This window comes from Anser cygnoides, chromosome Z, assembly GCF_040182565.1.
Source record: "Anser cygnoides isolate HZ-2024a breed goose chromosome Z, Taihu_goose_T2T_genome, whole genome shotgun sequence".
Taxonomy (NCBI): Eukaryota; Metazoa; Chordata; class Aves; order Anseriformes; family Anatidae; genus Anser; species Anser cygnoides.
In genome coordinates, this window is record NC_089912.1 from 10,350,032 (window position 1) to 10,372,462 (window position 22,431).

General features: G+C 42.2%; 1 protein-coding gene across 3 annotated transcripts in view; it reads right to left on the reverse strand.

Moving 5' to 3' along the window:
• The window catches only part of PLPPR1 (phospholipid phosphatase related 1), a 135,103-nt gene extending 112,872 nt beyond the window's left edge, over positions 1-22,231 (reverse strand). The window contains exon 1 of one of the 3 annotated variants that reach the window (XM_066987929.1): positions 21,990-22,231. The gene's annotated coding sequence lies outside the window, so the exon portion shown is untranslated. Of the gene's footprint in view, positions 1-21,505; positions 21,623-21,866; positions 21,886-21,989 lie in introns of those variants that run through there. The other 2 variants (XM_066987930.1, XM_013192344.3) reach the window with 2 other exon arrangements.
• Between the last annotated feature and the right edge of the window lie 200 nt (positions 22,232-22,431).

The following is a 22,431-nucleotide window of genomic DNA, read 5'->3' on the forward strand; positions in this document are numbered from 1 at the left end:
ATCATTTGGGGTTTGTTTCTGAGACTATCACATTAGAGGTGTTTACATACTGCTGGCTTACAATGACAGGCATCTTGTGATCTGGAGAGCAAGGTGAGTATAGCAATTAGATCTACATTGAACTTAAGCTCCAGGTGTAAGCACACAAAGCCCCTGGAGTGCACCCTCAGTAAGTTTGCAGATGACACCAAGTTAGGTGCGTGTGTCGATCTGCTCGAGGGCAGGAAGGCTCTGCAGGAGGATCTGGATAGGCTGAACCGATGGGCTGAGGCCAACTGTATGAAGTTCAACAAGGCCAAGTGCTGGGTCCTGCACCTGGGGCACAACAACCCCAAGCAGAGCTACAGGCTGGGAGATGAGTGGTTGGAAAGCTGCCTGGCAGAGAAGGACCTGGGAGTACTGGTTGATAGGCAGCTGAATATGAGCCAGCAGTGTGCTCAGGTGGCCAAGAAGGCCAACAGCATCCTGGCTTGCATAAGAAGCAGTGTGGCCAGCAGGTCTAGGGAAGTGATTGTCCCCCTGTACTCGGCTCTGGTGAGGCCGCACCTCGAGTACTTTGTTCAGTTTTGGGCCCCTCACTACAAGAAGGACATGGAGGTGCTCGAGAGAGTCCAGAGAAGGGTGACAAAGCTGGTGAGGGGTCTGGAGAACAAGTCTTACGAGGAGCGGCTGAGGGAGCTGGGGTTGTTTAGTCTGGAGAAGAGGAGGCTCAGGGGTGACCTTATTGCTCTCTATAGGTACCTTAAAGGAGGCTGTAGCGAGGTGGGGGGTGGTCTATTCTCCCACGTGCCTGGTGACAGGACGAGGGGGAATGGGCTAAAGTTGCACCAGGGGAGGTTTAGGTTGGATATTAGGAAGAACTTATTTACCAAAAGGGTTGTTAGGCATTGGAATGGACTGCCCAAAGAAGTGGTTGAGTCACCATCCCTGGAGGTCTTTAAAAGACGTTTAGATGTTGAGCTTAGTGATATGGTTTAGTGTAGGACTTGTTAGTGTTAGGTCAGAGGTTGGACTAGATGATCTTGTAGGTCTCTTCCAACCTACATGATTCTGTGATTCTGTGAAAACAAAACCACCCTCATACATGCAATTGTATTTCCACAGAGCATTATGGATCACCACACCTAAGGAACAATTCACCCAGACAAGCATCCACATAAACCCATAATGGATATTTTGGTCTCCGTGTGCTTCCTTCCTGGACAGTGCTGTCCTCCTCCACATCTGGTATCCCAAAGGGGTAAGCAACATGCCCTGTGACACGAGGCAATTACTCTTGGTCTTGCTGTGCTACCATACAGCCGCCACATGAAGCCACAGCTCTAATTGTTGGATTTTCATACAGGGCTTCTCTTCTTTAACCTAGTTTCTAGCTAAGAGCGCGGTCAGGTCCTTTGGCCACATGTTGGGACATTTGCAACATGTCTGCCTCTTCTGCCACTGGAAATGTTAGCTGCTGCTGATCTCATGCTTAACAGCAATGGAATATAAATATCTCGTGAGCTGGAGATGCTTTCCTTCTCTCCAGGGTTAAAACCCTCTGCTGACAGCCTTCCTTTCCCAGCTGCAGCAAGCATACCCTTTGAAGAGAGAGAAAACATTAAGTCCACTTCCTCATTAGTATTTCTTAACACAGAGCAAAAGGTTTCCCACAGAACCTTTTAGTTGTGATTTATGCTGTGAAGACACTGGTAGGCAAAGCCTGGCCAGACAAAAAAGCACAGATCATTTTTCACGGATGTCACCTCCAATTCTAAGATATATTTGCTTCAGCTATCTCCCTGTCTCTCCCTGCTCATATGGCTCTCTCTCTAGTGAATTTAAGCCTAGTAAAAATATTCTTGCTTTTTTCCTCTGAGCTAAGTACACAAAAATTGCATTCAACTTGGGAAGTCTATGGACTGAAATGGTTGGAGGTGAAAGATTATTATAAAGAAGTACTGTATATGTGCCATTCCAAGGCAGTGTGGTACCCCTTCTTGGATGCCTGACTGGATTACATGAATGTGGTCTGACTAAAAACCCAGACCACCAAAGAAAATAAACGCAGCTCCAGATGGAAATAATTTTTCAGATGGTCAGTCTTTAAACAATAGAATGCTTTTGAAAGAAAGCAAAAAAAAAAATTTTTTTTCCTAAAAGCCATTAAACAAAAAATATTTGTGTATCAAAAAGACCTACTTTGTACTTTTGAACAATCCTAGAATATTCATCAGTGTTCATCGAAAAAACAACAACAAAACCCCCAAGCCCCAAACAAACAAACAAACAAAACCAAATCAAAACAAAACAAAGCTTGCATATAGCATTCTCACATTCTCACAACAGCAGAGTGTGTGAGTTTTGTATATGTGCTTGCCTGAAGACAGAAACAGAGGGAAGAAGGCAAAATAATACAGTGCAGAATCATCAACAGAAACAATCCTTGGGAGATGAGCCAGCAGAAGGAATTAGAAAGCTCTTATTTGAATCTTGTGCATCTGTTTGCTAGGATAGAAGAAAATGATCAACCAGGAGAAAATCCAATGTCCAACACGTGCCTTCTAGTCTGTGCAAGTGTCCATCAGTGTTACTTGGGCTGATTAGACTTCTAACCTCCCCTTCTGCCACTACTGTTGCAATTACCTTACAGTTTCACATGCTCTACCCTACTTAACAACCTAGTTTCTTTTTAAAGCCACAAATGTTGGACTCATATTAGGACGATCAAATTAAGTAAGGTTTTTAACTCACAGTTACAGGGAAAATGCTCAGTAACAGGAACCTTGGAGAATTTGAAACAGAAAGCCAAAGAAAAGACAGCCTAGAAGAACAGATCTGCTTTCTAACTCTTTTCCCAGTGCAGTATCAAGTAGATATGAGAGACAGCTAACAAGTGTACCCAGATAAAGTGAATAACCTCATCTTCCTTGTTGTCCATTGAGTGTGATGACTTTCTTCAGTTTGTCCTCATAATTCCTTGCAAGGGAACAGTATCAACTCTTTTTTTTTCACAGACCAAAATGTATGAAGATAGTTCTCAACTAGCATTGAAGGACTAGGACACCAATGACTTACCAAGGTCAGAGGCATAGTTAGGAGCTGAGCATGTACTTCTGATGTTCTAGGGCAATATTTTGATCCCCACACCTATCCTTCCTTCCCTGCAGACAGATACACAGTACCATTCACTGAGATCTCCTTTCTGTTCAATGAAGCCATGAGTGGGTCAAGTATGGATGAGAGAATGAAAGGGCACTAGAAGGAGCAGCTTTCTGCTTTACTGAACTGTTTAACTGGCCTCCCTGCTGTTTCGAAGGTCTACCTGCACACAACTGGAAGAGGAAGGACAGCTTATGCTCTCTCGATGCTACACAAATCAGCAAAGCTTTTTGCTTTCTCTTTTTACACATCTCAATTTCTTCACAACTAAGAATACAGTCTTAAGAGTTAAATGAAATAACAACAGGGAAAAAGCCCCCCACAGTTTATATATATATTTATGTTTTGTTTTGATAAATCCATGCAGTCAGGAGTCACAGCATGCGCGTGGAAGCCTATGGGAGTTCACCTGTGAGAGGCATCAACAGATTAACATGGCATGTTACAGACTTAAAAATTTTATATACTTCATCACAGGCATAATGCAGAATACATAATTTAGATGAAATTCAGCCCAGCTGGAAACAAGATGCAGCCCAAATCCAGCCAATATAAAACAAATTTCAGCAGCACAGATCTGGAATGAAGACTATAAAATAGCTGGACCAGAGAACACGACAGTTCAGTGGATCTAATGAGTCTGGTGGGTAGCTGGAAGAATAAAGAGGACAACAGGACAGGCAGCAAGATACTGAAGCTCAGAAATGGAACTTCTATTAAACCATGGAATAGACCAAGTGCATTCACCTGAGTGAAGAAATCAGTGGATGAAATATTAGGTCCCACGTGTCACCCTGTACTCTGGGAGTGAACAGCCTAATCTCAAATCACCTTAGATCTTCATGGATCAAATCCTTGCTTTCCTCTCCATTTGGTTCCCTACTGCATCTTCTTATACACCAGAATGCTTCATATAACATAAATGCTTACACTTAGTATTGAAACAGGAGGTTTTCTTTCACCTCTTGCCAACTGGACCTACAAAACATGGTACTCAGTCAACAACAAACAACAGTTTCGGTTTAAACCACACCACTCCTTTATCCCATGAGCTATAGGAAATGGCTGAATATGGGGCAGCAGCTTGCAGAAAGTCACTGCAAATTTCTGACAAGCACAGTGTTAAGTGACATTCAAAGGCAATATTCAGATAAAAGATTTTATTCTCTATATACAACTTAGCAACATGCTGCATATCTCTGTCTCATGCGAAACTTCCAAAATAATTAGCCAAATGAACAGCCTCTTGCAAGAAATAAAACATTTAAAGAACTGATTAAATCAGTTATCCCTTGGAGACTGCTGAGTAACTGGACAGTAAGTAATTTACCCTATACTATGAGCATTCCCTGAAAACTCCTCCCACCAAACTATTATCACACCTGTTTTCTTCTTCACAAACTGATTATGGCCAAATACAGCTGCTGGTCACTCAGGGCTTTGCTCTCCGCTGATTGAAATGGCAGAACTTAGCAAAGCCAGGACTTTGTTCCTGACTGAGATTTGGGTGCTTATCAATTAAAAATAAATTTTTGAGTCCACCCCAAGGCAAAAAGTAGCTACATTTCCTTTAGCAGCAAACTACCTGCTTTCCTATTTGCTAGCTTGCAAAACAATGCTAGTCATGAAGCTTGCCAAAAAGGAGGAAACATTTCTTTTAAAGTTAAACAAGCATAATTAGGCTTTAAGGCCCTACCATAGTCCAAGGTGAGCTCTGTAGTGGTCTCTGACACCCAGTGGTGCCAGCAAACAAGGAAGTAAGCAAACTTCAGATGAAGAAGTTGGCCAGAAGTGGTATTCAGATGACCTACAAATACTGCTGTACCCTGTTGCTGATTGCTTAAATCATGATAGGGAGTGACAAATTTCAACATCAGGTGACTGCCTTCAGTGCTCACTGTACTTTTAGTCTCTTGCTCCCTCCTTTCGAGTCTCTGGGGTCTAGTTCTTCACTCTGACACTTCAGAAATTCTGCTTAGCTATCACCCTGCCTGGTGGGCTCAGTTTCCTACAAACATCTCCATTTCCCATGTGGATGTGTTTACAGCTGCTGTACGCTTGGGTCTGTTTCAAGCAGAGCCAATTATCTGTTCTCCTGCATGATGAGGGTCATGTTCACAGCACCCCACGGCCGCAAGGGGAGCTGAGGCACTGTTCTGGAGATGGGTCTGCTCTGCATTTCCACCTCAAATCCCATACTACATGCTGCTTTTGCTGAAGGTGGCCTGCGTTCAAGGCAGCAACAGGCAGGTGAAATTAAACTCAGCGCTTCCACCTTCCAGACAAAGGCTCCCACCACTCTCATATGTGGGTGTTGAATAGCAGTGATGGAAAAAGGCCACTGGCAGAGGTCAGGCATCAGCGTTGTCATCTGTCCAGGGAAACGTAACTACAGTGGCCTTCTGCTACTACTGTAAGTGGCTGCTTCCACCTGAGCTAGGTGGATGGAAGCTGGGGTGAAGCAGGAGGCTTTGTATCCCCAGAGACTTTGCCTGGACAGTGGTCACGAAGGAGCAGAGCTCAGCAGTATTAAAGAAAAGGAAGAGGAGAGGAGTAAAAGCACCGCCCATATATATTACTCTTTGTGCATGCTGAGCATAACCAAGCACACAGAAATGAAGAGTAACTGGATCTGAGAAACTTGGACTCTGAAAAACTGCATTTCTAAAAAAATAAAAATAAAAAAAATCACTCTGAGCTCCTTGCTGGCTGCAGTACTATTTCCTGTGAAATGTGCTTCACCAAAACAGTCATCACTGGCGCCACTTCCCTTCTTTAGGTCTTAGGTAAGCCATGGGCACCCAGGCTTTTCTTTGTCTGGTTCCTGTAGATCACCCCACTGGGACCCTGGTGAAATACAAATATTTCACAGTTTAAGTGGCTGCTCTGGAGATAAGTTGTAGATGTTAGTTTTGTCATCACTCTTAAAAGAGTACAATGCAAATAAATTTATATGGTGAAGCAAGAACGACAGAAAAGATTTCTTTTTCCTGCATTTTCAGGGGGAGTCAAAGTAAGAGGGTAGCAGGTAAGAGCAGTGAGAGGGTTCAGGATGAGGCTACAACAAAGACAAAACAAATCCCATGGCACAGACAAGTGAAATCCATTAGAGAATGCAAAGGTCTAAGTTCTGCTCTTCTTTACAAGCCTTCAAATAGATTACACAGATGCAAGTGTCAGCAGAGCATAGCCCTGTGCGTCCAGTCGGGCTTGCATGCAGCTATGGTTGCAGAAGGTAGTAAGATTGACAGCAGAAAACAACACTGACAGAGCTAGCCCTCGTGGGGCTGCCAGAGAAAGGTCAAAGAGCAGGCATTCAGACTAAAAGGAAAACACATCCTCAACGAGGAACAGCAGTGATGATAAAAAAAATAAAAAAAGTTGAGTGTCAAGATGATCTCCCATATTTTATTCAAAGATCACAGGCCCTCGAAAGGAGAAGCAATTTAACTGCCACTGGTTAATACTTCCACTTGAAGTATTTGTTCATGTGAAGAGCGGTGCGACAATCATGTCCTCTGTTATAACAACCTTATGATAGAAAAGGAAATCTGCTACTTAGGAACACACCCTTGTGTTAGGGAAAAATATATATAAAAAAACTGTAAAATATGGCATATCATCAAATTTCATGTAATGCCAATTATTTCCTAAAATTTCAAAGTCTTATCCTTTTTCCTTTACATCAGGCTCAGAAGGGAACTGCATTTCAGTTTAATGTATGCAGTTTAAAAATACATGCATTAAAAGAATATTAGAGTTGGTTTAAAAATACGCACATTTAAAGAATATTAGAATTGGCTTTTTCCCCCCTCATTTTGACCACAGTAATTGTCCTTTCCTCATAACCTATTTTTCAAAACCATTTTAAACAGGAGTATAGTTTCTTTTAAATAAAAAGAGAAAATTATTGACCTTGAAAACATTTTCCTTTTCTACTTTCTTTGAGAAAGAAAACATCTATAATTAGCATATCTCATTAACAAACTCAGCTACGCTATCATAGTAATAAGTGGTTACTGAAGTGAGACTAACATTTTAATTAAGTTCTTTTAATTTCTAGGCTAATTTTCATTGTATTATGTGAACATTTTAGTGTTACAGAAGCCTGTCCGATGCTCAAAGTCATGCTAAAAACACCATTCCTCAACAAAATCTCTTTCAGTTGCATGCCCACTTCTTTTGCTTAGAGCATTTTAACTTTTTACTCCTTTTTTTTTTTTTTTTCTCAATCCAGTCTCTCACTTTATATATATATCTAGTCAAAACAGCTCTCTTTGAGCAACCCATCTCAAGGTCCTGACTTCTTAAAGCTCAGAAAGACTACGTTATTGTTGACCTTCCCAGGTACCCTCTTCAGGATGACGCTTATTAGGCAGGGAGTTATTGGAAATTGTAGTAGCTGATCTGTATTTACTCAGCAGTGGATAAGCTGTGCTTACAACCACAGATACTGGTGCTGGTATGAAGGAATCAGAGCAGTCACATATCATGCTCAACACCCTGCCTGGCAGTGGCAGCCTCCAGGTGTTCAGCGGGTAGTAGCAGACTGCAAGGTAACAAACCTACACACCGCTTCTTCCTAGTCCCTGGACAGACAGATGACCTAAATGCATGACTCGTGACCTAAATGCATCAGGGCATCCATCCCTTCCACCTCTGCCAAGCTATTTTATACCTACTCATTTTCCTTTCTGGCCAAATCACCACGATGTGTAACTTCCTGAAGAAGTATGTCAGTGTTAGGAGTTCTTTGATAGCAGACTAAACATTTGAGCAAGCCCTGGGGTCTTTTTGTTGTCAGAGGGGCTAATTTGATTTGATTGTCTTCCAGCTAGGTTGTGAGACCAATACACAAAGGCAGCAAAACAGAATAGAAGGTGGCAGGAAAAAAAAAAGAAAAAAAAAAAAAAGATGAGCACATGCTGAGGGCTGAGTTTATAGAGCTAAACACGTTTGGCTGGAAAAGAAATACCTTAATAAATTGGTGTTTATTCTACATCAGTGTGTACAGCATAAATGCTTATAAACAAATACAAGAACTATGCTGTCTCTTGGAAAGCATATGAAATCCAGGTGAGATATCCGATTTATTTATCTTTTTTTTTTTTTTTATGCTAAGCAAGATTTAACTTACGTTCTTTTTCACCAGCAAACACTGAATCAAACCTTGATCCCATTGAATCTGTAAAAGCTGTGCCATTAAATTCAAGACAATCAAAGATTTGTCAAATTCTATCAAAAACACTTCAACAGCAGGGGGAAAGGTGTTATGAGAAATCTCTGGCAGCATAACTTCTCTAGAACATGAAAGAGTTGACATCAAAAGGTCCAGCACATATCTTGAAACATGGTCACCCACAGTTTTCAGTTTGCAATTTATTTTTGGTTGTGTTTCATTTTAGAGCTGTAAGAATGACCAAGATGAGAGCTGAGACTTCGTCAGCAGAATGAAGATTTCTAAAAAATGAAAAACTTTAAATTAATACTGCAATTAGAAGAAGATTGAACACCTGCATTACTTACTACCTAACTTGAGCAAGCTGGAAATGAAAGCAAAACTCAAGGAGTATTCTATTTGACTTGATTTCACCCAATGCTGTATAGTGCATAGGGCTAGGCTGCCTGACCATGGTTGTATTACACTTTCACAAGGCACAGGCCATCTATAAATTTGTATAACTCTGCTGGCTGCAACAGGCTCAGCTATCATCAAAGGATCAACATTGTAAACTTTAACTTCATGTACAGATGGAAAGAAAGGGGAAATGAATGTTTTCTTGGAGGTACTTGCCCAGCTTAGTTACCTTTTCAGAGGATGCACCTAAGACAAACATGCAATAAAGTGATTAAAAGATCAGCAAATGAAACTGAAACTCCCTTCCTATTTGCACAGGGTGTCAAACCACATGCATATTCCAAAGGCAAAAGTAGAGAAGAGGAGAGCTAAGATGGCTGTTGACACACTAATAAGAACAGGAGCTCTGCAGTATAGGACTGGTCTGGAGAAGTGAAGGTTTGTATTAACATATACGTGAGCACAGACCCCTGAACCAGCTGTGGGGACCCCATCTTCTCGTCAGCCTGAAAGATATACAGAAAATGGGGATGAAACAGCGACAAAGCCTCATTCCTACAACACTCTTCAACAACTCCTGATGCTCACAGAACCACTACCACTTATACCACTTCATTGCCTTCTTTCTCCACCCTACTTTTATTTATCAACTGCCTTCTGCCCTTTCTCTCACTGAAAGTCAGTCCAGCTGTATCTACAGTAACTCACATTTGTCATATACGGATGCGTTGTGCACACACATCACGTGAATTTTTGTGTGACTTTCAAGATAACAGCTACACCCTCCCAGCACCCCAGCATTTCTTTGCAAGCTGTCACTGCTTGACTGTTCAGCTACTGTTTACAGCAAACTGATAAACAGGGCATGAACTCTTTCTGCTACATTAAGGCAGAGGGAGAGAGAAGTTCTGAAAATTAGTTTCTAATTCCCATCTGTCACTCACCTGAACTGAAGTATTTCAATTACCTCCTGCACTCCACAATTCATCAGCAAAACCTTCCAGCAGCAGAATTGTTTGAAGGCTTAAAAGCAAATCATTTTTAAAAGTATCAATCTTGAATCACTGATGATTTGACTGAAACTTGGAGTCTCTCACTAAGGCTGTTCAGATCTGTTCAGACTTAAAACACATGCAGCATTGCAATTATTACCAAGAATGCCTTAACCAATTCTTGCATGTAATCCCAGTTTATACTTCTGACATAATGCAGTTACTGAGGAAACATCAGTTTCCTCCTGCTGTCATCATCATATGAAGACCAAATCAAAGCTATAAGACACAAAAATAAATGAGGATTGAGAAGACCAGTAAAGGAAGGAAGGCCAACTGGATGTGCAAGCAAGGTCAGAGAACACCATGTTCCTCTGGAAGCCAAGCTGGGGACCAACCTGAAAAGGACCTGACTCCTGACAGTCAGGCTGTCGAAGGCTTTGCTGTTGAATACACACACATAAACAAAACCCAGAACAGTTGTGTGGCTTGGACAGTCACACCAAACCAGTCACAGAAAGCAGAAGAAGCTTGCAGGTATGGAATGACACTTTGTAAACAAAGGGTATGTTAAATATTGTTGAGGAAGATGAGGGAGATGAACATCACTGTGTCCTGAGATGGACACACACATCTGGTTTAAGGGCAAGGTCACACACAGAGGAGACAAAGTTTTTTGTTGTTGGTGGTGTTTTTTTTGTTTGTTTGTTTGTTTTGTTTTGTTTTGTTTTGTTGGAGGGCAGGGAGGATGGAGGAGCTGGCAAGGCACAAAGCACCAAGTAAAGGAAATGGCCTGGCCTAAGGTCTAGGACGATGCGGGTAACCTGACCTCACATCACCCCTCTTTCTCTCTGACCATGGAGCCAATCAGTGCCAATGAAAACACACTTCAGTGTTGAAAACACCTCCACCAAGGCAGAGTGCAAAATCTCAAAATATGCTTTTCTGTCCTGTGGTTTGATATGAGTTGTACTCTAGACTTGCATTGTGCTCTCTCTGCTCTCATTAGCAAACCATTTACTGCCTGACTCACCTCTCCTTCACAAAACACTGTAGATTTTGTTCCTGTCTGTTTCCCCTGTTGAATGCTTAATGATAAATGCTTTCCCCTCTTCCCTTTTGTTTATTACCTACATCGACTGCTTTCTGCTGAAGATCACACAACTAAATGAAACTGTGCAAGCAGAAATACTTAGTATTTTGCTATGGCTACCTATACCTATCTCAAACAACAAGTAAGAGGAATGGGAGTTTTAAGATAGTTGCTCTCGTTTGTATAGTAGGACTTTTAAAAGTCATTCTACCTCACATCATTGCAAGTAGCTAGCATGATTTGCATGCACTCCATGGTAAAATTCAGCAAGAGACCTAGTCCCCTAAACCAGGGCAAACTTTCTGGAATCAGGAACTACTGTGTTCTGAATGAGAATTTCGGAGCCAGACAAGTAAATATCAAAAGAATAACGAAAAGTTGCCTCTAATCAATGAACCGTTTTTTTGTTTTGTTTATTATGATTACAGTTTTCAAAGTCATCTTGTCTTTGGAATTTATGTTGCTCACACTTAAAAGTATATTTTCCTGCCCAGTAAAAGCAATAAAGCAGCCAAACATTAACTTTTTTTGAACTCTATGTGAAGTCATTTCACTCAGTTCAGCTAAGAACTCCATGATTACTTAGGACCAGATTAAATCATCTTTAAGGGCTGTGAGATGCATCCATCCAACCAAGTCACTGACAACAGCAATAGCAGTCACAACTGTATAAATGAAGCAGGGGGAGGAATACCTCTGAAGATAAAAGACTTATTATAAAAGGTCAGCAACATTGATAATGTAAGAAAGTATTACAGAAATATTTGTTTCCCAGGAAGACATGATCGAGGGAAGACAGAGTTGTATGCTAACCAGCGTAAATTATGGTAATCAAATGAAGGCTTGCAGAAAAAAAAAAAATCCTAAATCATTAGTTAAGTAGCTATGAAAAATTACTTCTGAAAATACTTAAAAAAAAAAATGCAAATTTAGTCAAAAATTTCCTTCCTGATAATGCTGAACTGCAGCCCACAGTTGAAAACGTCTGTCACTGAGGGCACTGACATTACAGACAAACATCTTCATAACCTGCCAGGAGTGCAGCAACATACAATTCCCTCACTTGGCACAAGAACTTTCAAGCAGGAATCTCACACAGCACAGCTCAGCAGTTTAAGTTAAACTAACGATAATCTATGCCTTGATGGTGGCACAGATGAGTAATACAAATTTCAAAGTCATGTGTTGAAGGAACAGCATACACCACCTTTTGTCCTGACTCCAGACTACCAGGAAATGTACTAACATCCACCTCTAAGTTAACTTTGTCTAACCTGAGACAGAAAACAGTTTATATCAAATATTAGTTAACACAATTCACGTTAATTACTTTCAAACAACATTCATTGTTTGACAATAATTATGATTTTTCTGAGTGCAGACAGAATACTTATGGGGCTACTGGGCTGAAAGTCACTTCAGGGTGAACTTGTTCTTGAAATGGATTAGTTGATCTGTAAGAGCTTTGTTTTTCCTTTGAGCACCCTTGTGGTGTTGATTCCAAAGACATGAGCATTAGATTGGATAAACGACTGCAGACTAATTGCAGAGCTTTATAGACTGGAAAATACTGACTGTCAGAAGAGGAAGTGCAGATCTATGGGTATTGAAAAAATGTCAGCAAGTTCATTTACTTGACCTATATCTTCATATTTAGTGAACAAAGCCAACAGGAGCAAAGAAAGGTCGATGATATTTACTCATTTTTTGGAGTTCCATGTAGGACCTCTTTCTGCTATTCTTTGTTTATCCCAACGTTAGTATTTCTTCACACAAATTGCTTATTGATGACTCATGGTGAAAGGAAACAAGGTCTGATGTTACTCCTAGGCAATAAGACCATTACAGGTTAGGAAAAAAAAAAAAAAAAAAGAGCATCACAAACTTTTAGATGAAGAGCTGTTACACTGTAGCCGGAAAAATCTGTCTTTGGTGTTCCCTTTTCTCTATGGACAACCACAGTCACTTGCAAGGAACAGAAGTAATATTAAATGCAATCAATCGTATTTATACAACTGCTACTCTGTTGAACACCAGCTGCTTGCTCTCATTTCTTTTAAGAGAACTGATAAATCTGAAGAAAAGAACAGGCAAGCTGAAAGTCAGCTCAGTGTTGGGGCTTGAGGACATACTTTTAGTCAATAACTCCACCATTTGGTTTCAAAATTGAAATCACCTTTTTTTTTTTTTTTAAAGAAACTACATACCATAAAGATATAGCACAAAGAAAACAAAATATTTCATTCTATCTAAAATTACACCACATTTTCTTCACGTTATCAACAAAAAAAAAGAAACAGTTTGTTTTCAGTCACCCCTAAACAATTTCCTCCATGGTTCCCTGCTCCCCTACTTTACTTCTTATGTCCACCATACATCCACAAACCAAAGAAAATCTCTGTAAAAGTCCACTTGATGAAAAAAAATACATACACAAGCAGAATTGTGGAGGAAACAAACAAAGAAATAAAAACACACAAAAAAAAACCAAAAATAAACAAAAACCAAACCAACCAATCAACCCAAACCCAACACTATTGCAACTCAAAATGATTGTTCATTTTATGTTTGCAAATTAAAGTAAAAAGAAAACAAAACCTCCAAAAAAGTTAGATTTTTTTTCCTGTGCATTGTATTTCTTCTCACTGTTTTGGGTCAAAACTTTTCAGTTGCGAGTAATTTTTGGCAGAATTCTGTGTTCCAGAATTTTATTTTGCTATGGAAACTGCCTGCATAAGAGAAGCAAAGTCATAAACCTGCCAGTTCTAGTCACAATTTCCTCTACTTTTTTACAAATCATACAAGTGAATGATTGGCACGTAGTCTTTGAACAGCTTCTCTTGGAAGATCTTTTCTTGTAGCAAAGACAGTAGTTTTCCTGCAAACACCTGCGAATTATATTCTGCAACTACCTTGCATAATAAGCTGTTAGCTGATGCAAGCTGCATGCAGTCCAGCTCCAATACTCTCTAGGCGAGCAGAACTTAGTGACAGCCCATGGGTGGTTGGCCAGGTGTTGTTGTGCTTACATGAACTGCATATCCCCTAGGAGGGGGTGGCACGACAGGTTGATGTGGCATTATGCTATCTCTGCATTGTCATTACAGTTTCCATGGAAAGTTCAAGCTGAGTTGCACCAAACCTCTCATTGCCTTTCCTTTCAGTTGTCCCTGTCCTTATCTAGTATCAGTTACTTGAATATTTCCAAGTTGTTTCTCAGATTCGTGGGTCACTGGCTTGCACAAGAGCAGAAGCAAATGTATTTGGCACCCCCACATAAACAATGGCCTCTCTCTGTTCACTGCTGCAGTGGTGCCTGAAATGATGATATACCAATGATTTTCTTGTGGTTTTGTCAGTCTCATCGTAGCAATGTTGTTGCAGTGCACAACCCCATGGCCTGCCTCTAGTTTTCCGAATACCACAGGCTGCTACGAAAGGGTGACCTCTGTTCTGTGCCCGTCTCAACAAAAGTTTCAGGAATCTGGGTATTTCTTGAGTGGTATTTAATTTTACTGGTGTTTTATTTGCTGAAAGACATTACCTGCTCCTAATGGTTTTCATGACTGACAAATTGTGGTATATCATCTCATGTCTTTCCAAATAACATTCTCTGTATTCTCAAGATAACAGAGATTAATTTGCTTAAGTGATGCAAGGATGTGAAACCTCTGTAGGTTTCTGGCTTACATTTGCACAAGGGAGACCTGAAGTTCCCTTGACTCAGCCTAGTATTAGAAACATACCACTGGAGACTGGTGTCTTCTGACTGACCTTGTCCTGCTGTTGAGAAACATACCAGCTATCACCATATAGTTCACAGGGTGAATCCCTTGCTATTAACAGCTCAAATCTCAAAATACCCCACTTGCAATGGTGATCCACCATCAGACAGGTTTTCACACCCAATTCCTTAAAATCTGTTCCACTTTCCGCTTTGTAGGTTACAGCCAACAGTTCTGCAGCCTATTAAAGGTTTTGAGCTACCTGATGTATCTCTAAGTCACACTTAAGAAGATGTGTAAACACTCCTGCTTGACCCACACATCTATTTTCCCTCCACCATTGATGCTGGTAAGACACCTCCCCACCTCTTCATGAGGAGCACAGTAGGGCTCAGAGCTGCTAGCAAACATGGTCCTTACAAAGACACAAATGGTATTAGGGGTCACGTTCCATTCTGTTAGGGCAATAGTATCACACCCCTGCACTTTGTAGGCTGTCCTCCTTTGCCTGCCCTCAGGTCTGCTTGCTGAAGCTGGCATGGTGACTTCTCAGCACAGCTAAGGCCAGTTTGACAAGTTGGAAAGATTTTTAGCATATAAGAAATTGAGTATGTACAGAAGGTCTGCTCTGTGAGAGGGCGAGATTCCTGCATGAGGCTGTGTAAACAGTTCTTCTGACTTGATTTACCCACATACAGTATTGCCATCAGAACTGCATTATTCTCACAGGTTACTGAATGTTTCATTGGTATTGAAAGCAAGCTTCTAGCACAAAGCAATGTGATTTAGGTGCTACAGGGAAGAAAAGACACAGTTTTATGATGACTTTTCATTCTTCCAGCACTTTTCCTTTCTCCTTTAAATTGTTCTCATGGGATTCTCCAGAAATCCCAGCTGTGTTTTGCAAAATATATTTTTCAAGTTTCTAGCCGTGTGTCTCAGTCAATTTAAAAACAAATAGCTAATACAAACTGACTTGCTTTTCAGTTCATGAGTTGTTAACCCTCCCATGCACAATGAATGGAAGAAGTAGAAAAATAAGTTACTGTATGAAAGGCACCAGTAATTACTCAGCAAATACAATAAATTATTATATGTGGGGAAATTAAATGTACTTCATCTTGTTTCCAGTAAGTATTTTACAAGCGTGGGTGATAGAAGCATGCAGCAGAATATAAATGTGATACAACTGCCTTTTGCAGTATGTGTGTTTCCATCAAAGTTGGATTTTTTCCTCCTCCTCTTCTTTTGATTGATTTAAACTGATGGGTTGTGAAGCAGGATTCTGAACTCACTGGTGCCTCAGCAAAACAGAAAAAAAAAAGGCATGGGAAACATTTATGAAAATGCACATTGAAATCTCATGCTCCCATTTGAGTTACTGAAGAGGCAGCTACTCCAAGGGGGTGAGACCCCAAGCTTCTCTAGAAACCCATTAGCTCCAACAAACTCCAAGCAGGTACTGAAGTTAACTTGGATGAATCTGTATGTGGAGGACATCAGGCATGAGATTCAGATACGTTTATTGAGACTTGTACAAAATCCGTCCTCAGAGAAGATTAGGAATGAGGTTCAATTTTGCAATTGTGCAGAGCTCAACTCCAGTTTTAAAATCAGTGTGCATCTTGAAACTGAAATAGTGGACTTGGCTTGACAGTCAGTGTCTCACGGATATTTGCCATTTTTACCCTGTGAATTCAGCAAACTCTTTATCATCAATAAGAGACATTCACTTTAAATGTTGTTATTCCACTTTTTTGAGCAAAGAATCAGCCCTTCACTTAGGAGAGTGTAACAAAGAGAAAACAAAAATCAGAGGAAAGGTACATCTTAAAGGCTATTTAAACAACTAGATTAAAGGGATTGAAGAGATGTGGTAATACAACCACCCTATCTTGTCATGAATAAAAGTGACACCATTTAAAAAAGAAAAGAAGAAACCTTACTCCAAATACAAAGAATGGCCAAATTCATGGGTGACTTTAAACCAAGATCTTGCAGATACAATCCTGTTGGCAACAAGCAGCATACCTTTACATCCTTCCAGGTCCTTAGATCCCTAGAGGACATGCTAAATCAATGATTAGCACATCTGTGCACATGGATCTGCCTTGGAGCTGATTCTAGTTGTGGTTAAGATATGAGGATAATTCAGCATGAAGCTTTCAGAAAAATGGATCAAAATACTATCTTATACATGTAAGCCCATTCTGTTCCCACTCTGCTGCCTGTGGCTACCCCTCTCCAACTAATTATATCCTCATACACTCGTGTATGATTTTCAATATAATTAGAAAGATGGCAGCTGCCCAAGACAAACCAGACATCGTAATGGGATGGCTTGCACCTGGCACTAGCAAAGCTCTACACTTTGCTAATAAAAGCATGGGCACCCACCTAGGGAAGGGAAGTTACTCTGTATTTCAAGAGGATGGACAGACTATGATATTTAGGAAAAAAATCATGTAGCACAACAAAGATTACCATATGCATGAGGCTACCCTCCATTCCCCACAGCAATGGAATTGCCCATGAGTATTTCAGGTAATCAAGGGAAAGACAAGCTGAGAAGCCTAAATTTACATTCTTCATTCAGGACTTAACATGAGAGGGCCAGGGAGAGATCCAGGCAGTGATTCTAAAGAGCTCTGACTGCTAACAGCACAGGAAGGGTGTTTAGCTCTATTTTGGAAATGCATAGGTAGGGTACAGACTGCCAAAAGAACAGGTATCCCAAAAAAAGGAGGAATGGGTGAATGCTGACATCCAATCTAACAAACAAATGATTGCTCAGAGTACCTACTGATTGTCAACTCTGTTTTTCATCCCTAGTTTATGTCATCGAGTAGGCACTAGTGATAACGTGACTTAAACAAAAGCATGGGATCTTCAGAATCAGTGCATGCATAGCAACAACAGTGCCACTCAGACTGCTATCTCAGCTGCTGCCATGCAAGCATTTCTGAAAAACACCACTGAAGAGCAAGTTTTCACCCTGGATATGCAAAAAATAGCAAACGGTGCCTAAATAGGTATGAGTAAGGGAAACATAAGCTAGTTGCAACACCAATTTCACACAGTAGTAGCAATAAACATGTTGGTCTTTCAGTTTATATTTATGCCCCATCCAAGTATCTACCTATTAAAAACACCAAAAGCTTTAGGTGTTCCCCAGAGGAGAACTGGGTTTTCAGATGCGATGTTTGCACACAGTCTTTTCTATCTGTGACCAGCTAATTTTTATTTTTTTTATTTTTTTAATTCACTCAGCATCCCAAGAAATCATGACCCATGAATAGTACCAGGCTAAATCTGCAGAACTCAGTCTGACATCAAGAGGGGGTATCAGAAAATACTGGATTTCCTCCAAAGCTTAAAAATTCAAAGCAGAGAGCTTCACAGAACCTCATTAAGACCCACAACAGACACTATGTGGCAACTTTTGGAGAATAAGCTCTAGGCTGCCAGTGAAGTTAACAAAGCAAATCTGAATCTGATTAATTCAAATGGGATTTTCACCCAGAAAATAATAGCTATAAACAAGCAAAGGACTGAAAACAAGAAAAGGCTTCAACATAAAGACTTTTTACCATGGCTTGTAGTGGCAGAACAAGAGGCCAGGGTTTTAAATTGAAACAAGGTTGATCTTGATTGGATATAAAGCTGGGCAATTGCTGAAGGGTTCAAAGTCAGGTTGGACAGGGCTTTGTGCAACCTGACCTAGCAAAAGATGTCCCTGCTTGGGGCAACTGCATAAGACAATCTTTAAAACTGTTCTCTCCAACCCAAGCCATTCTATGAATCTGTGATTTATGCTATAGTAAGTAAGGGTGTTTTCACTTCCTATGGAACAACCATGTGATTTCAGTCACTCAGATCACACAGTCGATTTCATTAAGCTTGTGTGAAAACTTATACAGAACTGACCATGTATCACAGATTTCTTTGGCAGAAACCAGAAGAAGAGAAGAGAGAGGCCAACAAGGACTTCTGTCATTGGAACCACCTTTGTTCGACCTTCAGTTTCATCAATGAAGGGGAAAAATGGTCTCAAAAGTATATCTTTTGGGAGATGTTAAGAAGATGAAAAAAACTATTTCTTTGTTTTCCCACAGAAAGAGCAATATAAGCCTTTGGAAGTGTTATACATTTTATACGCCTTTTTAAAAGTTCATAGAATCATAGAATATCCCGAGTTGGAAGGGACCCATAAGGATCATCAAGTCGAACTCCTGGCACCGCACAGGTCTGCCCAAAAGTTCAGACCATGTGACTAAGTGCACAGTCCAATCTCTTCTTAAATTCAGACAGGCTTGGTGCAGTGACTGCTTCACTGGGGAGCCTGTTCCAGTGTGCGACCACCCTCTCGGTGAAGAACCTCTTCCTGATGTCCAGCCTAAACTTCCCCTGCCTCAGCTTCACACCGTTCCTGTGGGTCCTATCACTGGTGATAATGGAGAATAGGTCACCTGACTCTCCACTCCTCCTCGCGAGGAAGTTGTAGACTGCGATGAGGGTTAAACTATATCTGGACTTTAGCTGATATACCTACATCTATTTAGCTAAGATTTCATCAGGAATTTCAGATCCTTTATGGATGAGTCACCAACTTCAAAAAGTTAGTCTTTTGGTATCAATTCAACCAGTACAAGTTGTTGTTGGAGTATTTTCTGTAGGCAAGCATTAGTGGATTAATTAAAAAACAAAACAAACAAAAAAACCCACAAAACTAAGAAAAAAAAAACAACAAACAACACACTTTTGTGCCTTAATGATATGTAGCTGTTTTTCATTAGATCAGCTTAAACACCTTGAAGGCCCAGTTTTACGATTAAGTGACAATCCCATGATGAAATCTCAATCAAAATGATATTCAGAATAGATCCAGTTGAACAGAATTGGACAAACACACTTCTTCCATGGTGTTGTATTATCTGCAGAGCAGTGGCTGCAGAGAGTATTAAGAGGAAAATTAGAGCACTATGAAGTGGGCTAATCAGTTCAACTTGCTATCTGATGAAATAACAATTACAGAAACGTTTTTAAATTAAAAAAAAAAAATCCTTCAAAGCAACAAAGTGTATCTAGATTCCTACCATTGAACAATGAGGAAGAGTAAGCAAAGAAATGAAAAAATTTACATGATTATCAAAGCTGTCAGAGAAAATGCAGATAAAATATTAAAAGAACAAAACAAAACTGGCAGGTAGGATACAACTGAAAATCCAAAAATCTCCTTCTTCTGCTGCTGAACTTTGTCAATTCAGTGAAAATATATCCAATTACTACAAGAGACCCACCAAAATGTTCTGTAACTGAGCAGAGGTTGTTGCATGCATAAAGAATTACTGGTACAGCTCCCCACCAGTTCTTTCTCTCCTCTGCTGTCTCACCAAGCAGAAAGAAAAAGTATGGTCTTTGGTGTTTTTAACCTGTTTCAACGCACACAATAACAACAGGCACAATTTTGCCCAGTTAAGTCAGCACATTCTGAAACAAGCTCACATCCACCACCAAAGGAGAAACAGCACTGATTATCATTCTGATTTAAAAAAATGTGGTTTAGCAGGTTTTTCATCATCACCATTTTTCCACCCAGAATGGGCATAGCCTACTACCGAAATATGCCATGAAAGCTGAAAAGGAGAGGAAGGAATACAAGTAAATAAAGGGAGGTAGTAGGAATTTGTTGTCATGGCTCCCAGTACTCCCCAGCGGATGTAAATTTTGTCCTTTTCTTCCAGGGTCAAGTCTCCTAATCAGGTTCTTGTCCTGTACAGTACCTTCGAACTTATCTACGGATAAATGCAGAAAATGTGCAGGCTTTCAGAGCTCACTCTTTTCTATTTTTAGAAATAGCCAAAAATATTGCACATGAAAGAAATGAGGTGACTTTAAAAAAAGGAGGGAGCTCCACAGGAATGTCCTCAGACTAAACTGAACCTTTAAGTTCAGCGGCTGAGGGCAGCCACACAGAGCAGCCTTTGGCTTAGAGGTAACCTGTCCTGGCGTAACTCCCCTGGGAACATCTGTCCCAGTTCAAGCACAAGAGCACGTTGTACAAACCGTAAAACGCTTGAAACAAACAAACAAACAAGCAGCCAAGCAACCTTCCTTGTGCCCAGGTAGAAACACAGGCAGAAATCTGAGCTCGGAGCCATGAATGCCTCCTTTTCCTCACCGTACCCATCTCATTTCCAGCAGGGACAACGCAGCCTGAAGCCCCTGCTCTTCCCCCGGGGTCTTCACGCACCCGCTCCCAGCAACCCTGCGATGAGCACGCTATGCTGCTACACTTACCGATATATTTCTCAAAAACTCACCCAGAGGCACCACGAGAACTATTGTATAACCTCATGCGCCAGCTATCAAACCTCTCCTCACCACCTGCAAGCTTTAAACGACACCCGACCCAAATCCCAGCACCTTTTCCCTTTTGCACCATTCAGGTTTCCTACACACGCAGAACGACTGGGGACCAGGTTTCCCCAAACACCGCGGCATTTTCACATCTCAGCTCCGCAGTCTGTCTTCCCGCATCCAATTCAACACAGCAAAACGCAGCTTTACCCCCAAACTACCCAACACACAAACTCCGTCGCTCTGGGGGTGAGTGGAGCGCAGTCGGGGGGGACGTAGCAGCGGCGACATGGCGCGACATGGTGCGACATGGTGCCCGCCTGCGCTCACAACCCGACGGCTCCCCGGGGACGGGATGCGGGGCTCCGACCTCCTCCGGGGGTGAACCTCACGTTGTGCCCAAGGGGGGCAGCAGGGCCAGGGGGGCTGCGGGACCCCCGGGGGACCCCAGCCGGGGACCGGCGAGGTGGTGGCCAGCGAGGGGGGGGGGGGGATGCGGGGAAACCTCCCCTCTCAGCAGGGGAGGGGATGCGGGGTGGTGGGTCTCCCCCCTCCCGGCAGGAGGGTTTCTGTGGGGAACCGGCAGCGGGGCAGGGGCAAGGGGAAGCCCGGAGACCTGCTGCTGGAATCGCGCCTCTCCGTAAAGCACCCGCGGTCCGCAACGACGCTTTCTGCGAGCACGCTCCTGGCCCCGAGCCTGTTACACCCCCTCCTCCTCTTCCTCCTCCTTCTCCTCCTCCTCCTCCTCCTTCTCCTCCCTCCTCCTCCTCCGTTCGCCATGTGGAGACCACCAAGCACCGGCTCCGCGGCGCTCCCCTTTAACGCTCTCCGGGCGCCCCCCGCTCCTCCACCTCTCCGCTGCTTTCGGCGCACGTAAAGGAATCACAGGTGGACAAAAATAACAATAAAATATAATAATAATAATAATAAAAACCACCAAAAAACCGCGCAACCTCCCGCACCGAACCCCGCATCACCTCGCAGACAGCAGCAGGGGTGCTCGTCCTTCAGCCTCCCACCGCCGAAACGCGGCTCCCCCGGCCCCTCCCGGTCCTCCCCGGTCCCCCCGCCGACCCCCCGGCCCCCCCGGCCCCGCTCACCCCGCGGTGCGGTGCGGAAACCCCGCTACGGGCTGCGGTGTCCATGCGGGCGGGCGGGCAGCGCCCGCAAGCAGGGCATCGTGGTCCGCCCCTGCCTCCTCTGAGCCGCTGGAGAGGGGCGGGGGGGACACACACACACACACGGGGATGTCTTCCCTATAAATATATATTTATTTATTTTTTTTCTTGCACCACTCCTCCCGGCCTGCTTTATTTATTTATTTATCCGTTTATTTATTTATTTATTTTAATGATGCCAAGAGGATAATCGGCGCAGCTCCTTCCCCATCGCCCGCCTCTTCTCCTCTGCCTCCCCGTGCTCCGGAGCCGGGGAGGAGGAGGGAGGGGAAAGGGGCTGGCTGCGGAGGGGCGGGCGGAGGGCAGGGCAGGGAGCGTGGACCCCCCCCCCCCCCCCCAATCCCCAGCTCCCCCCTTCCCAGCC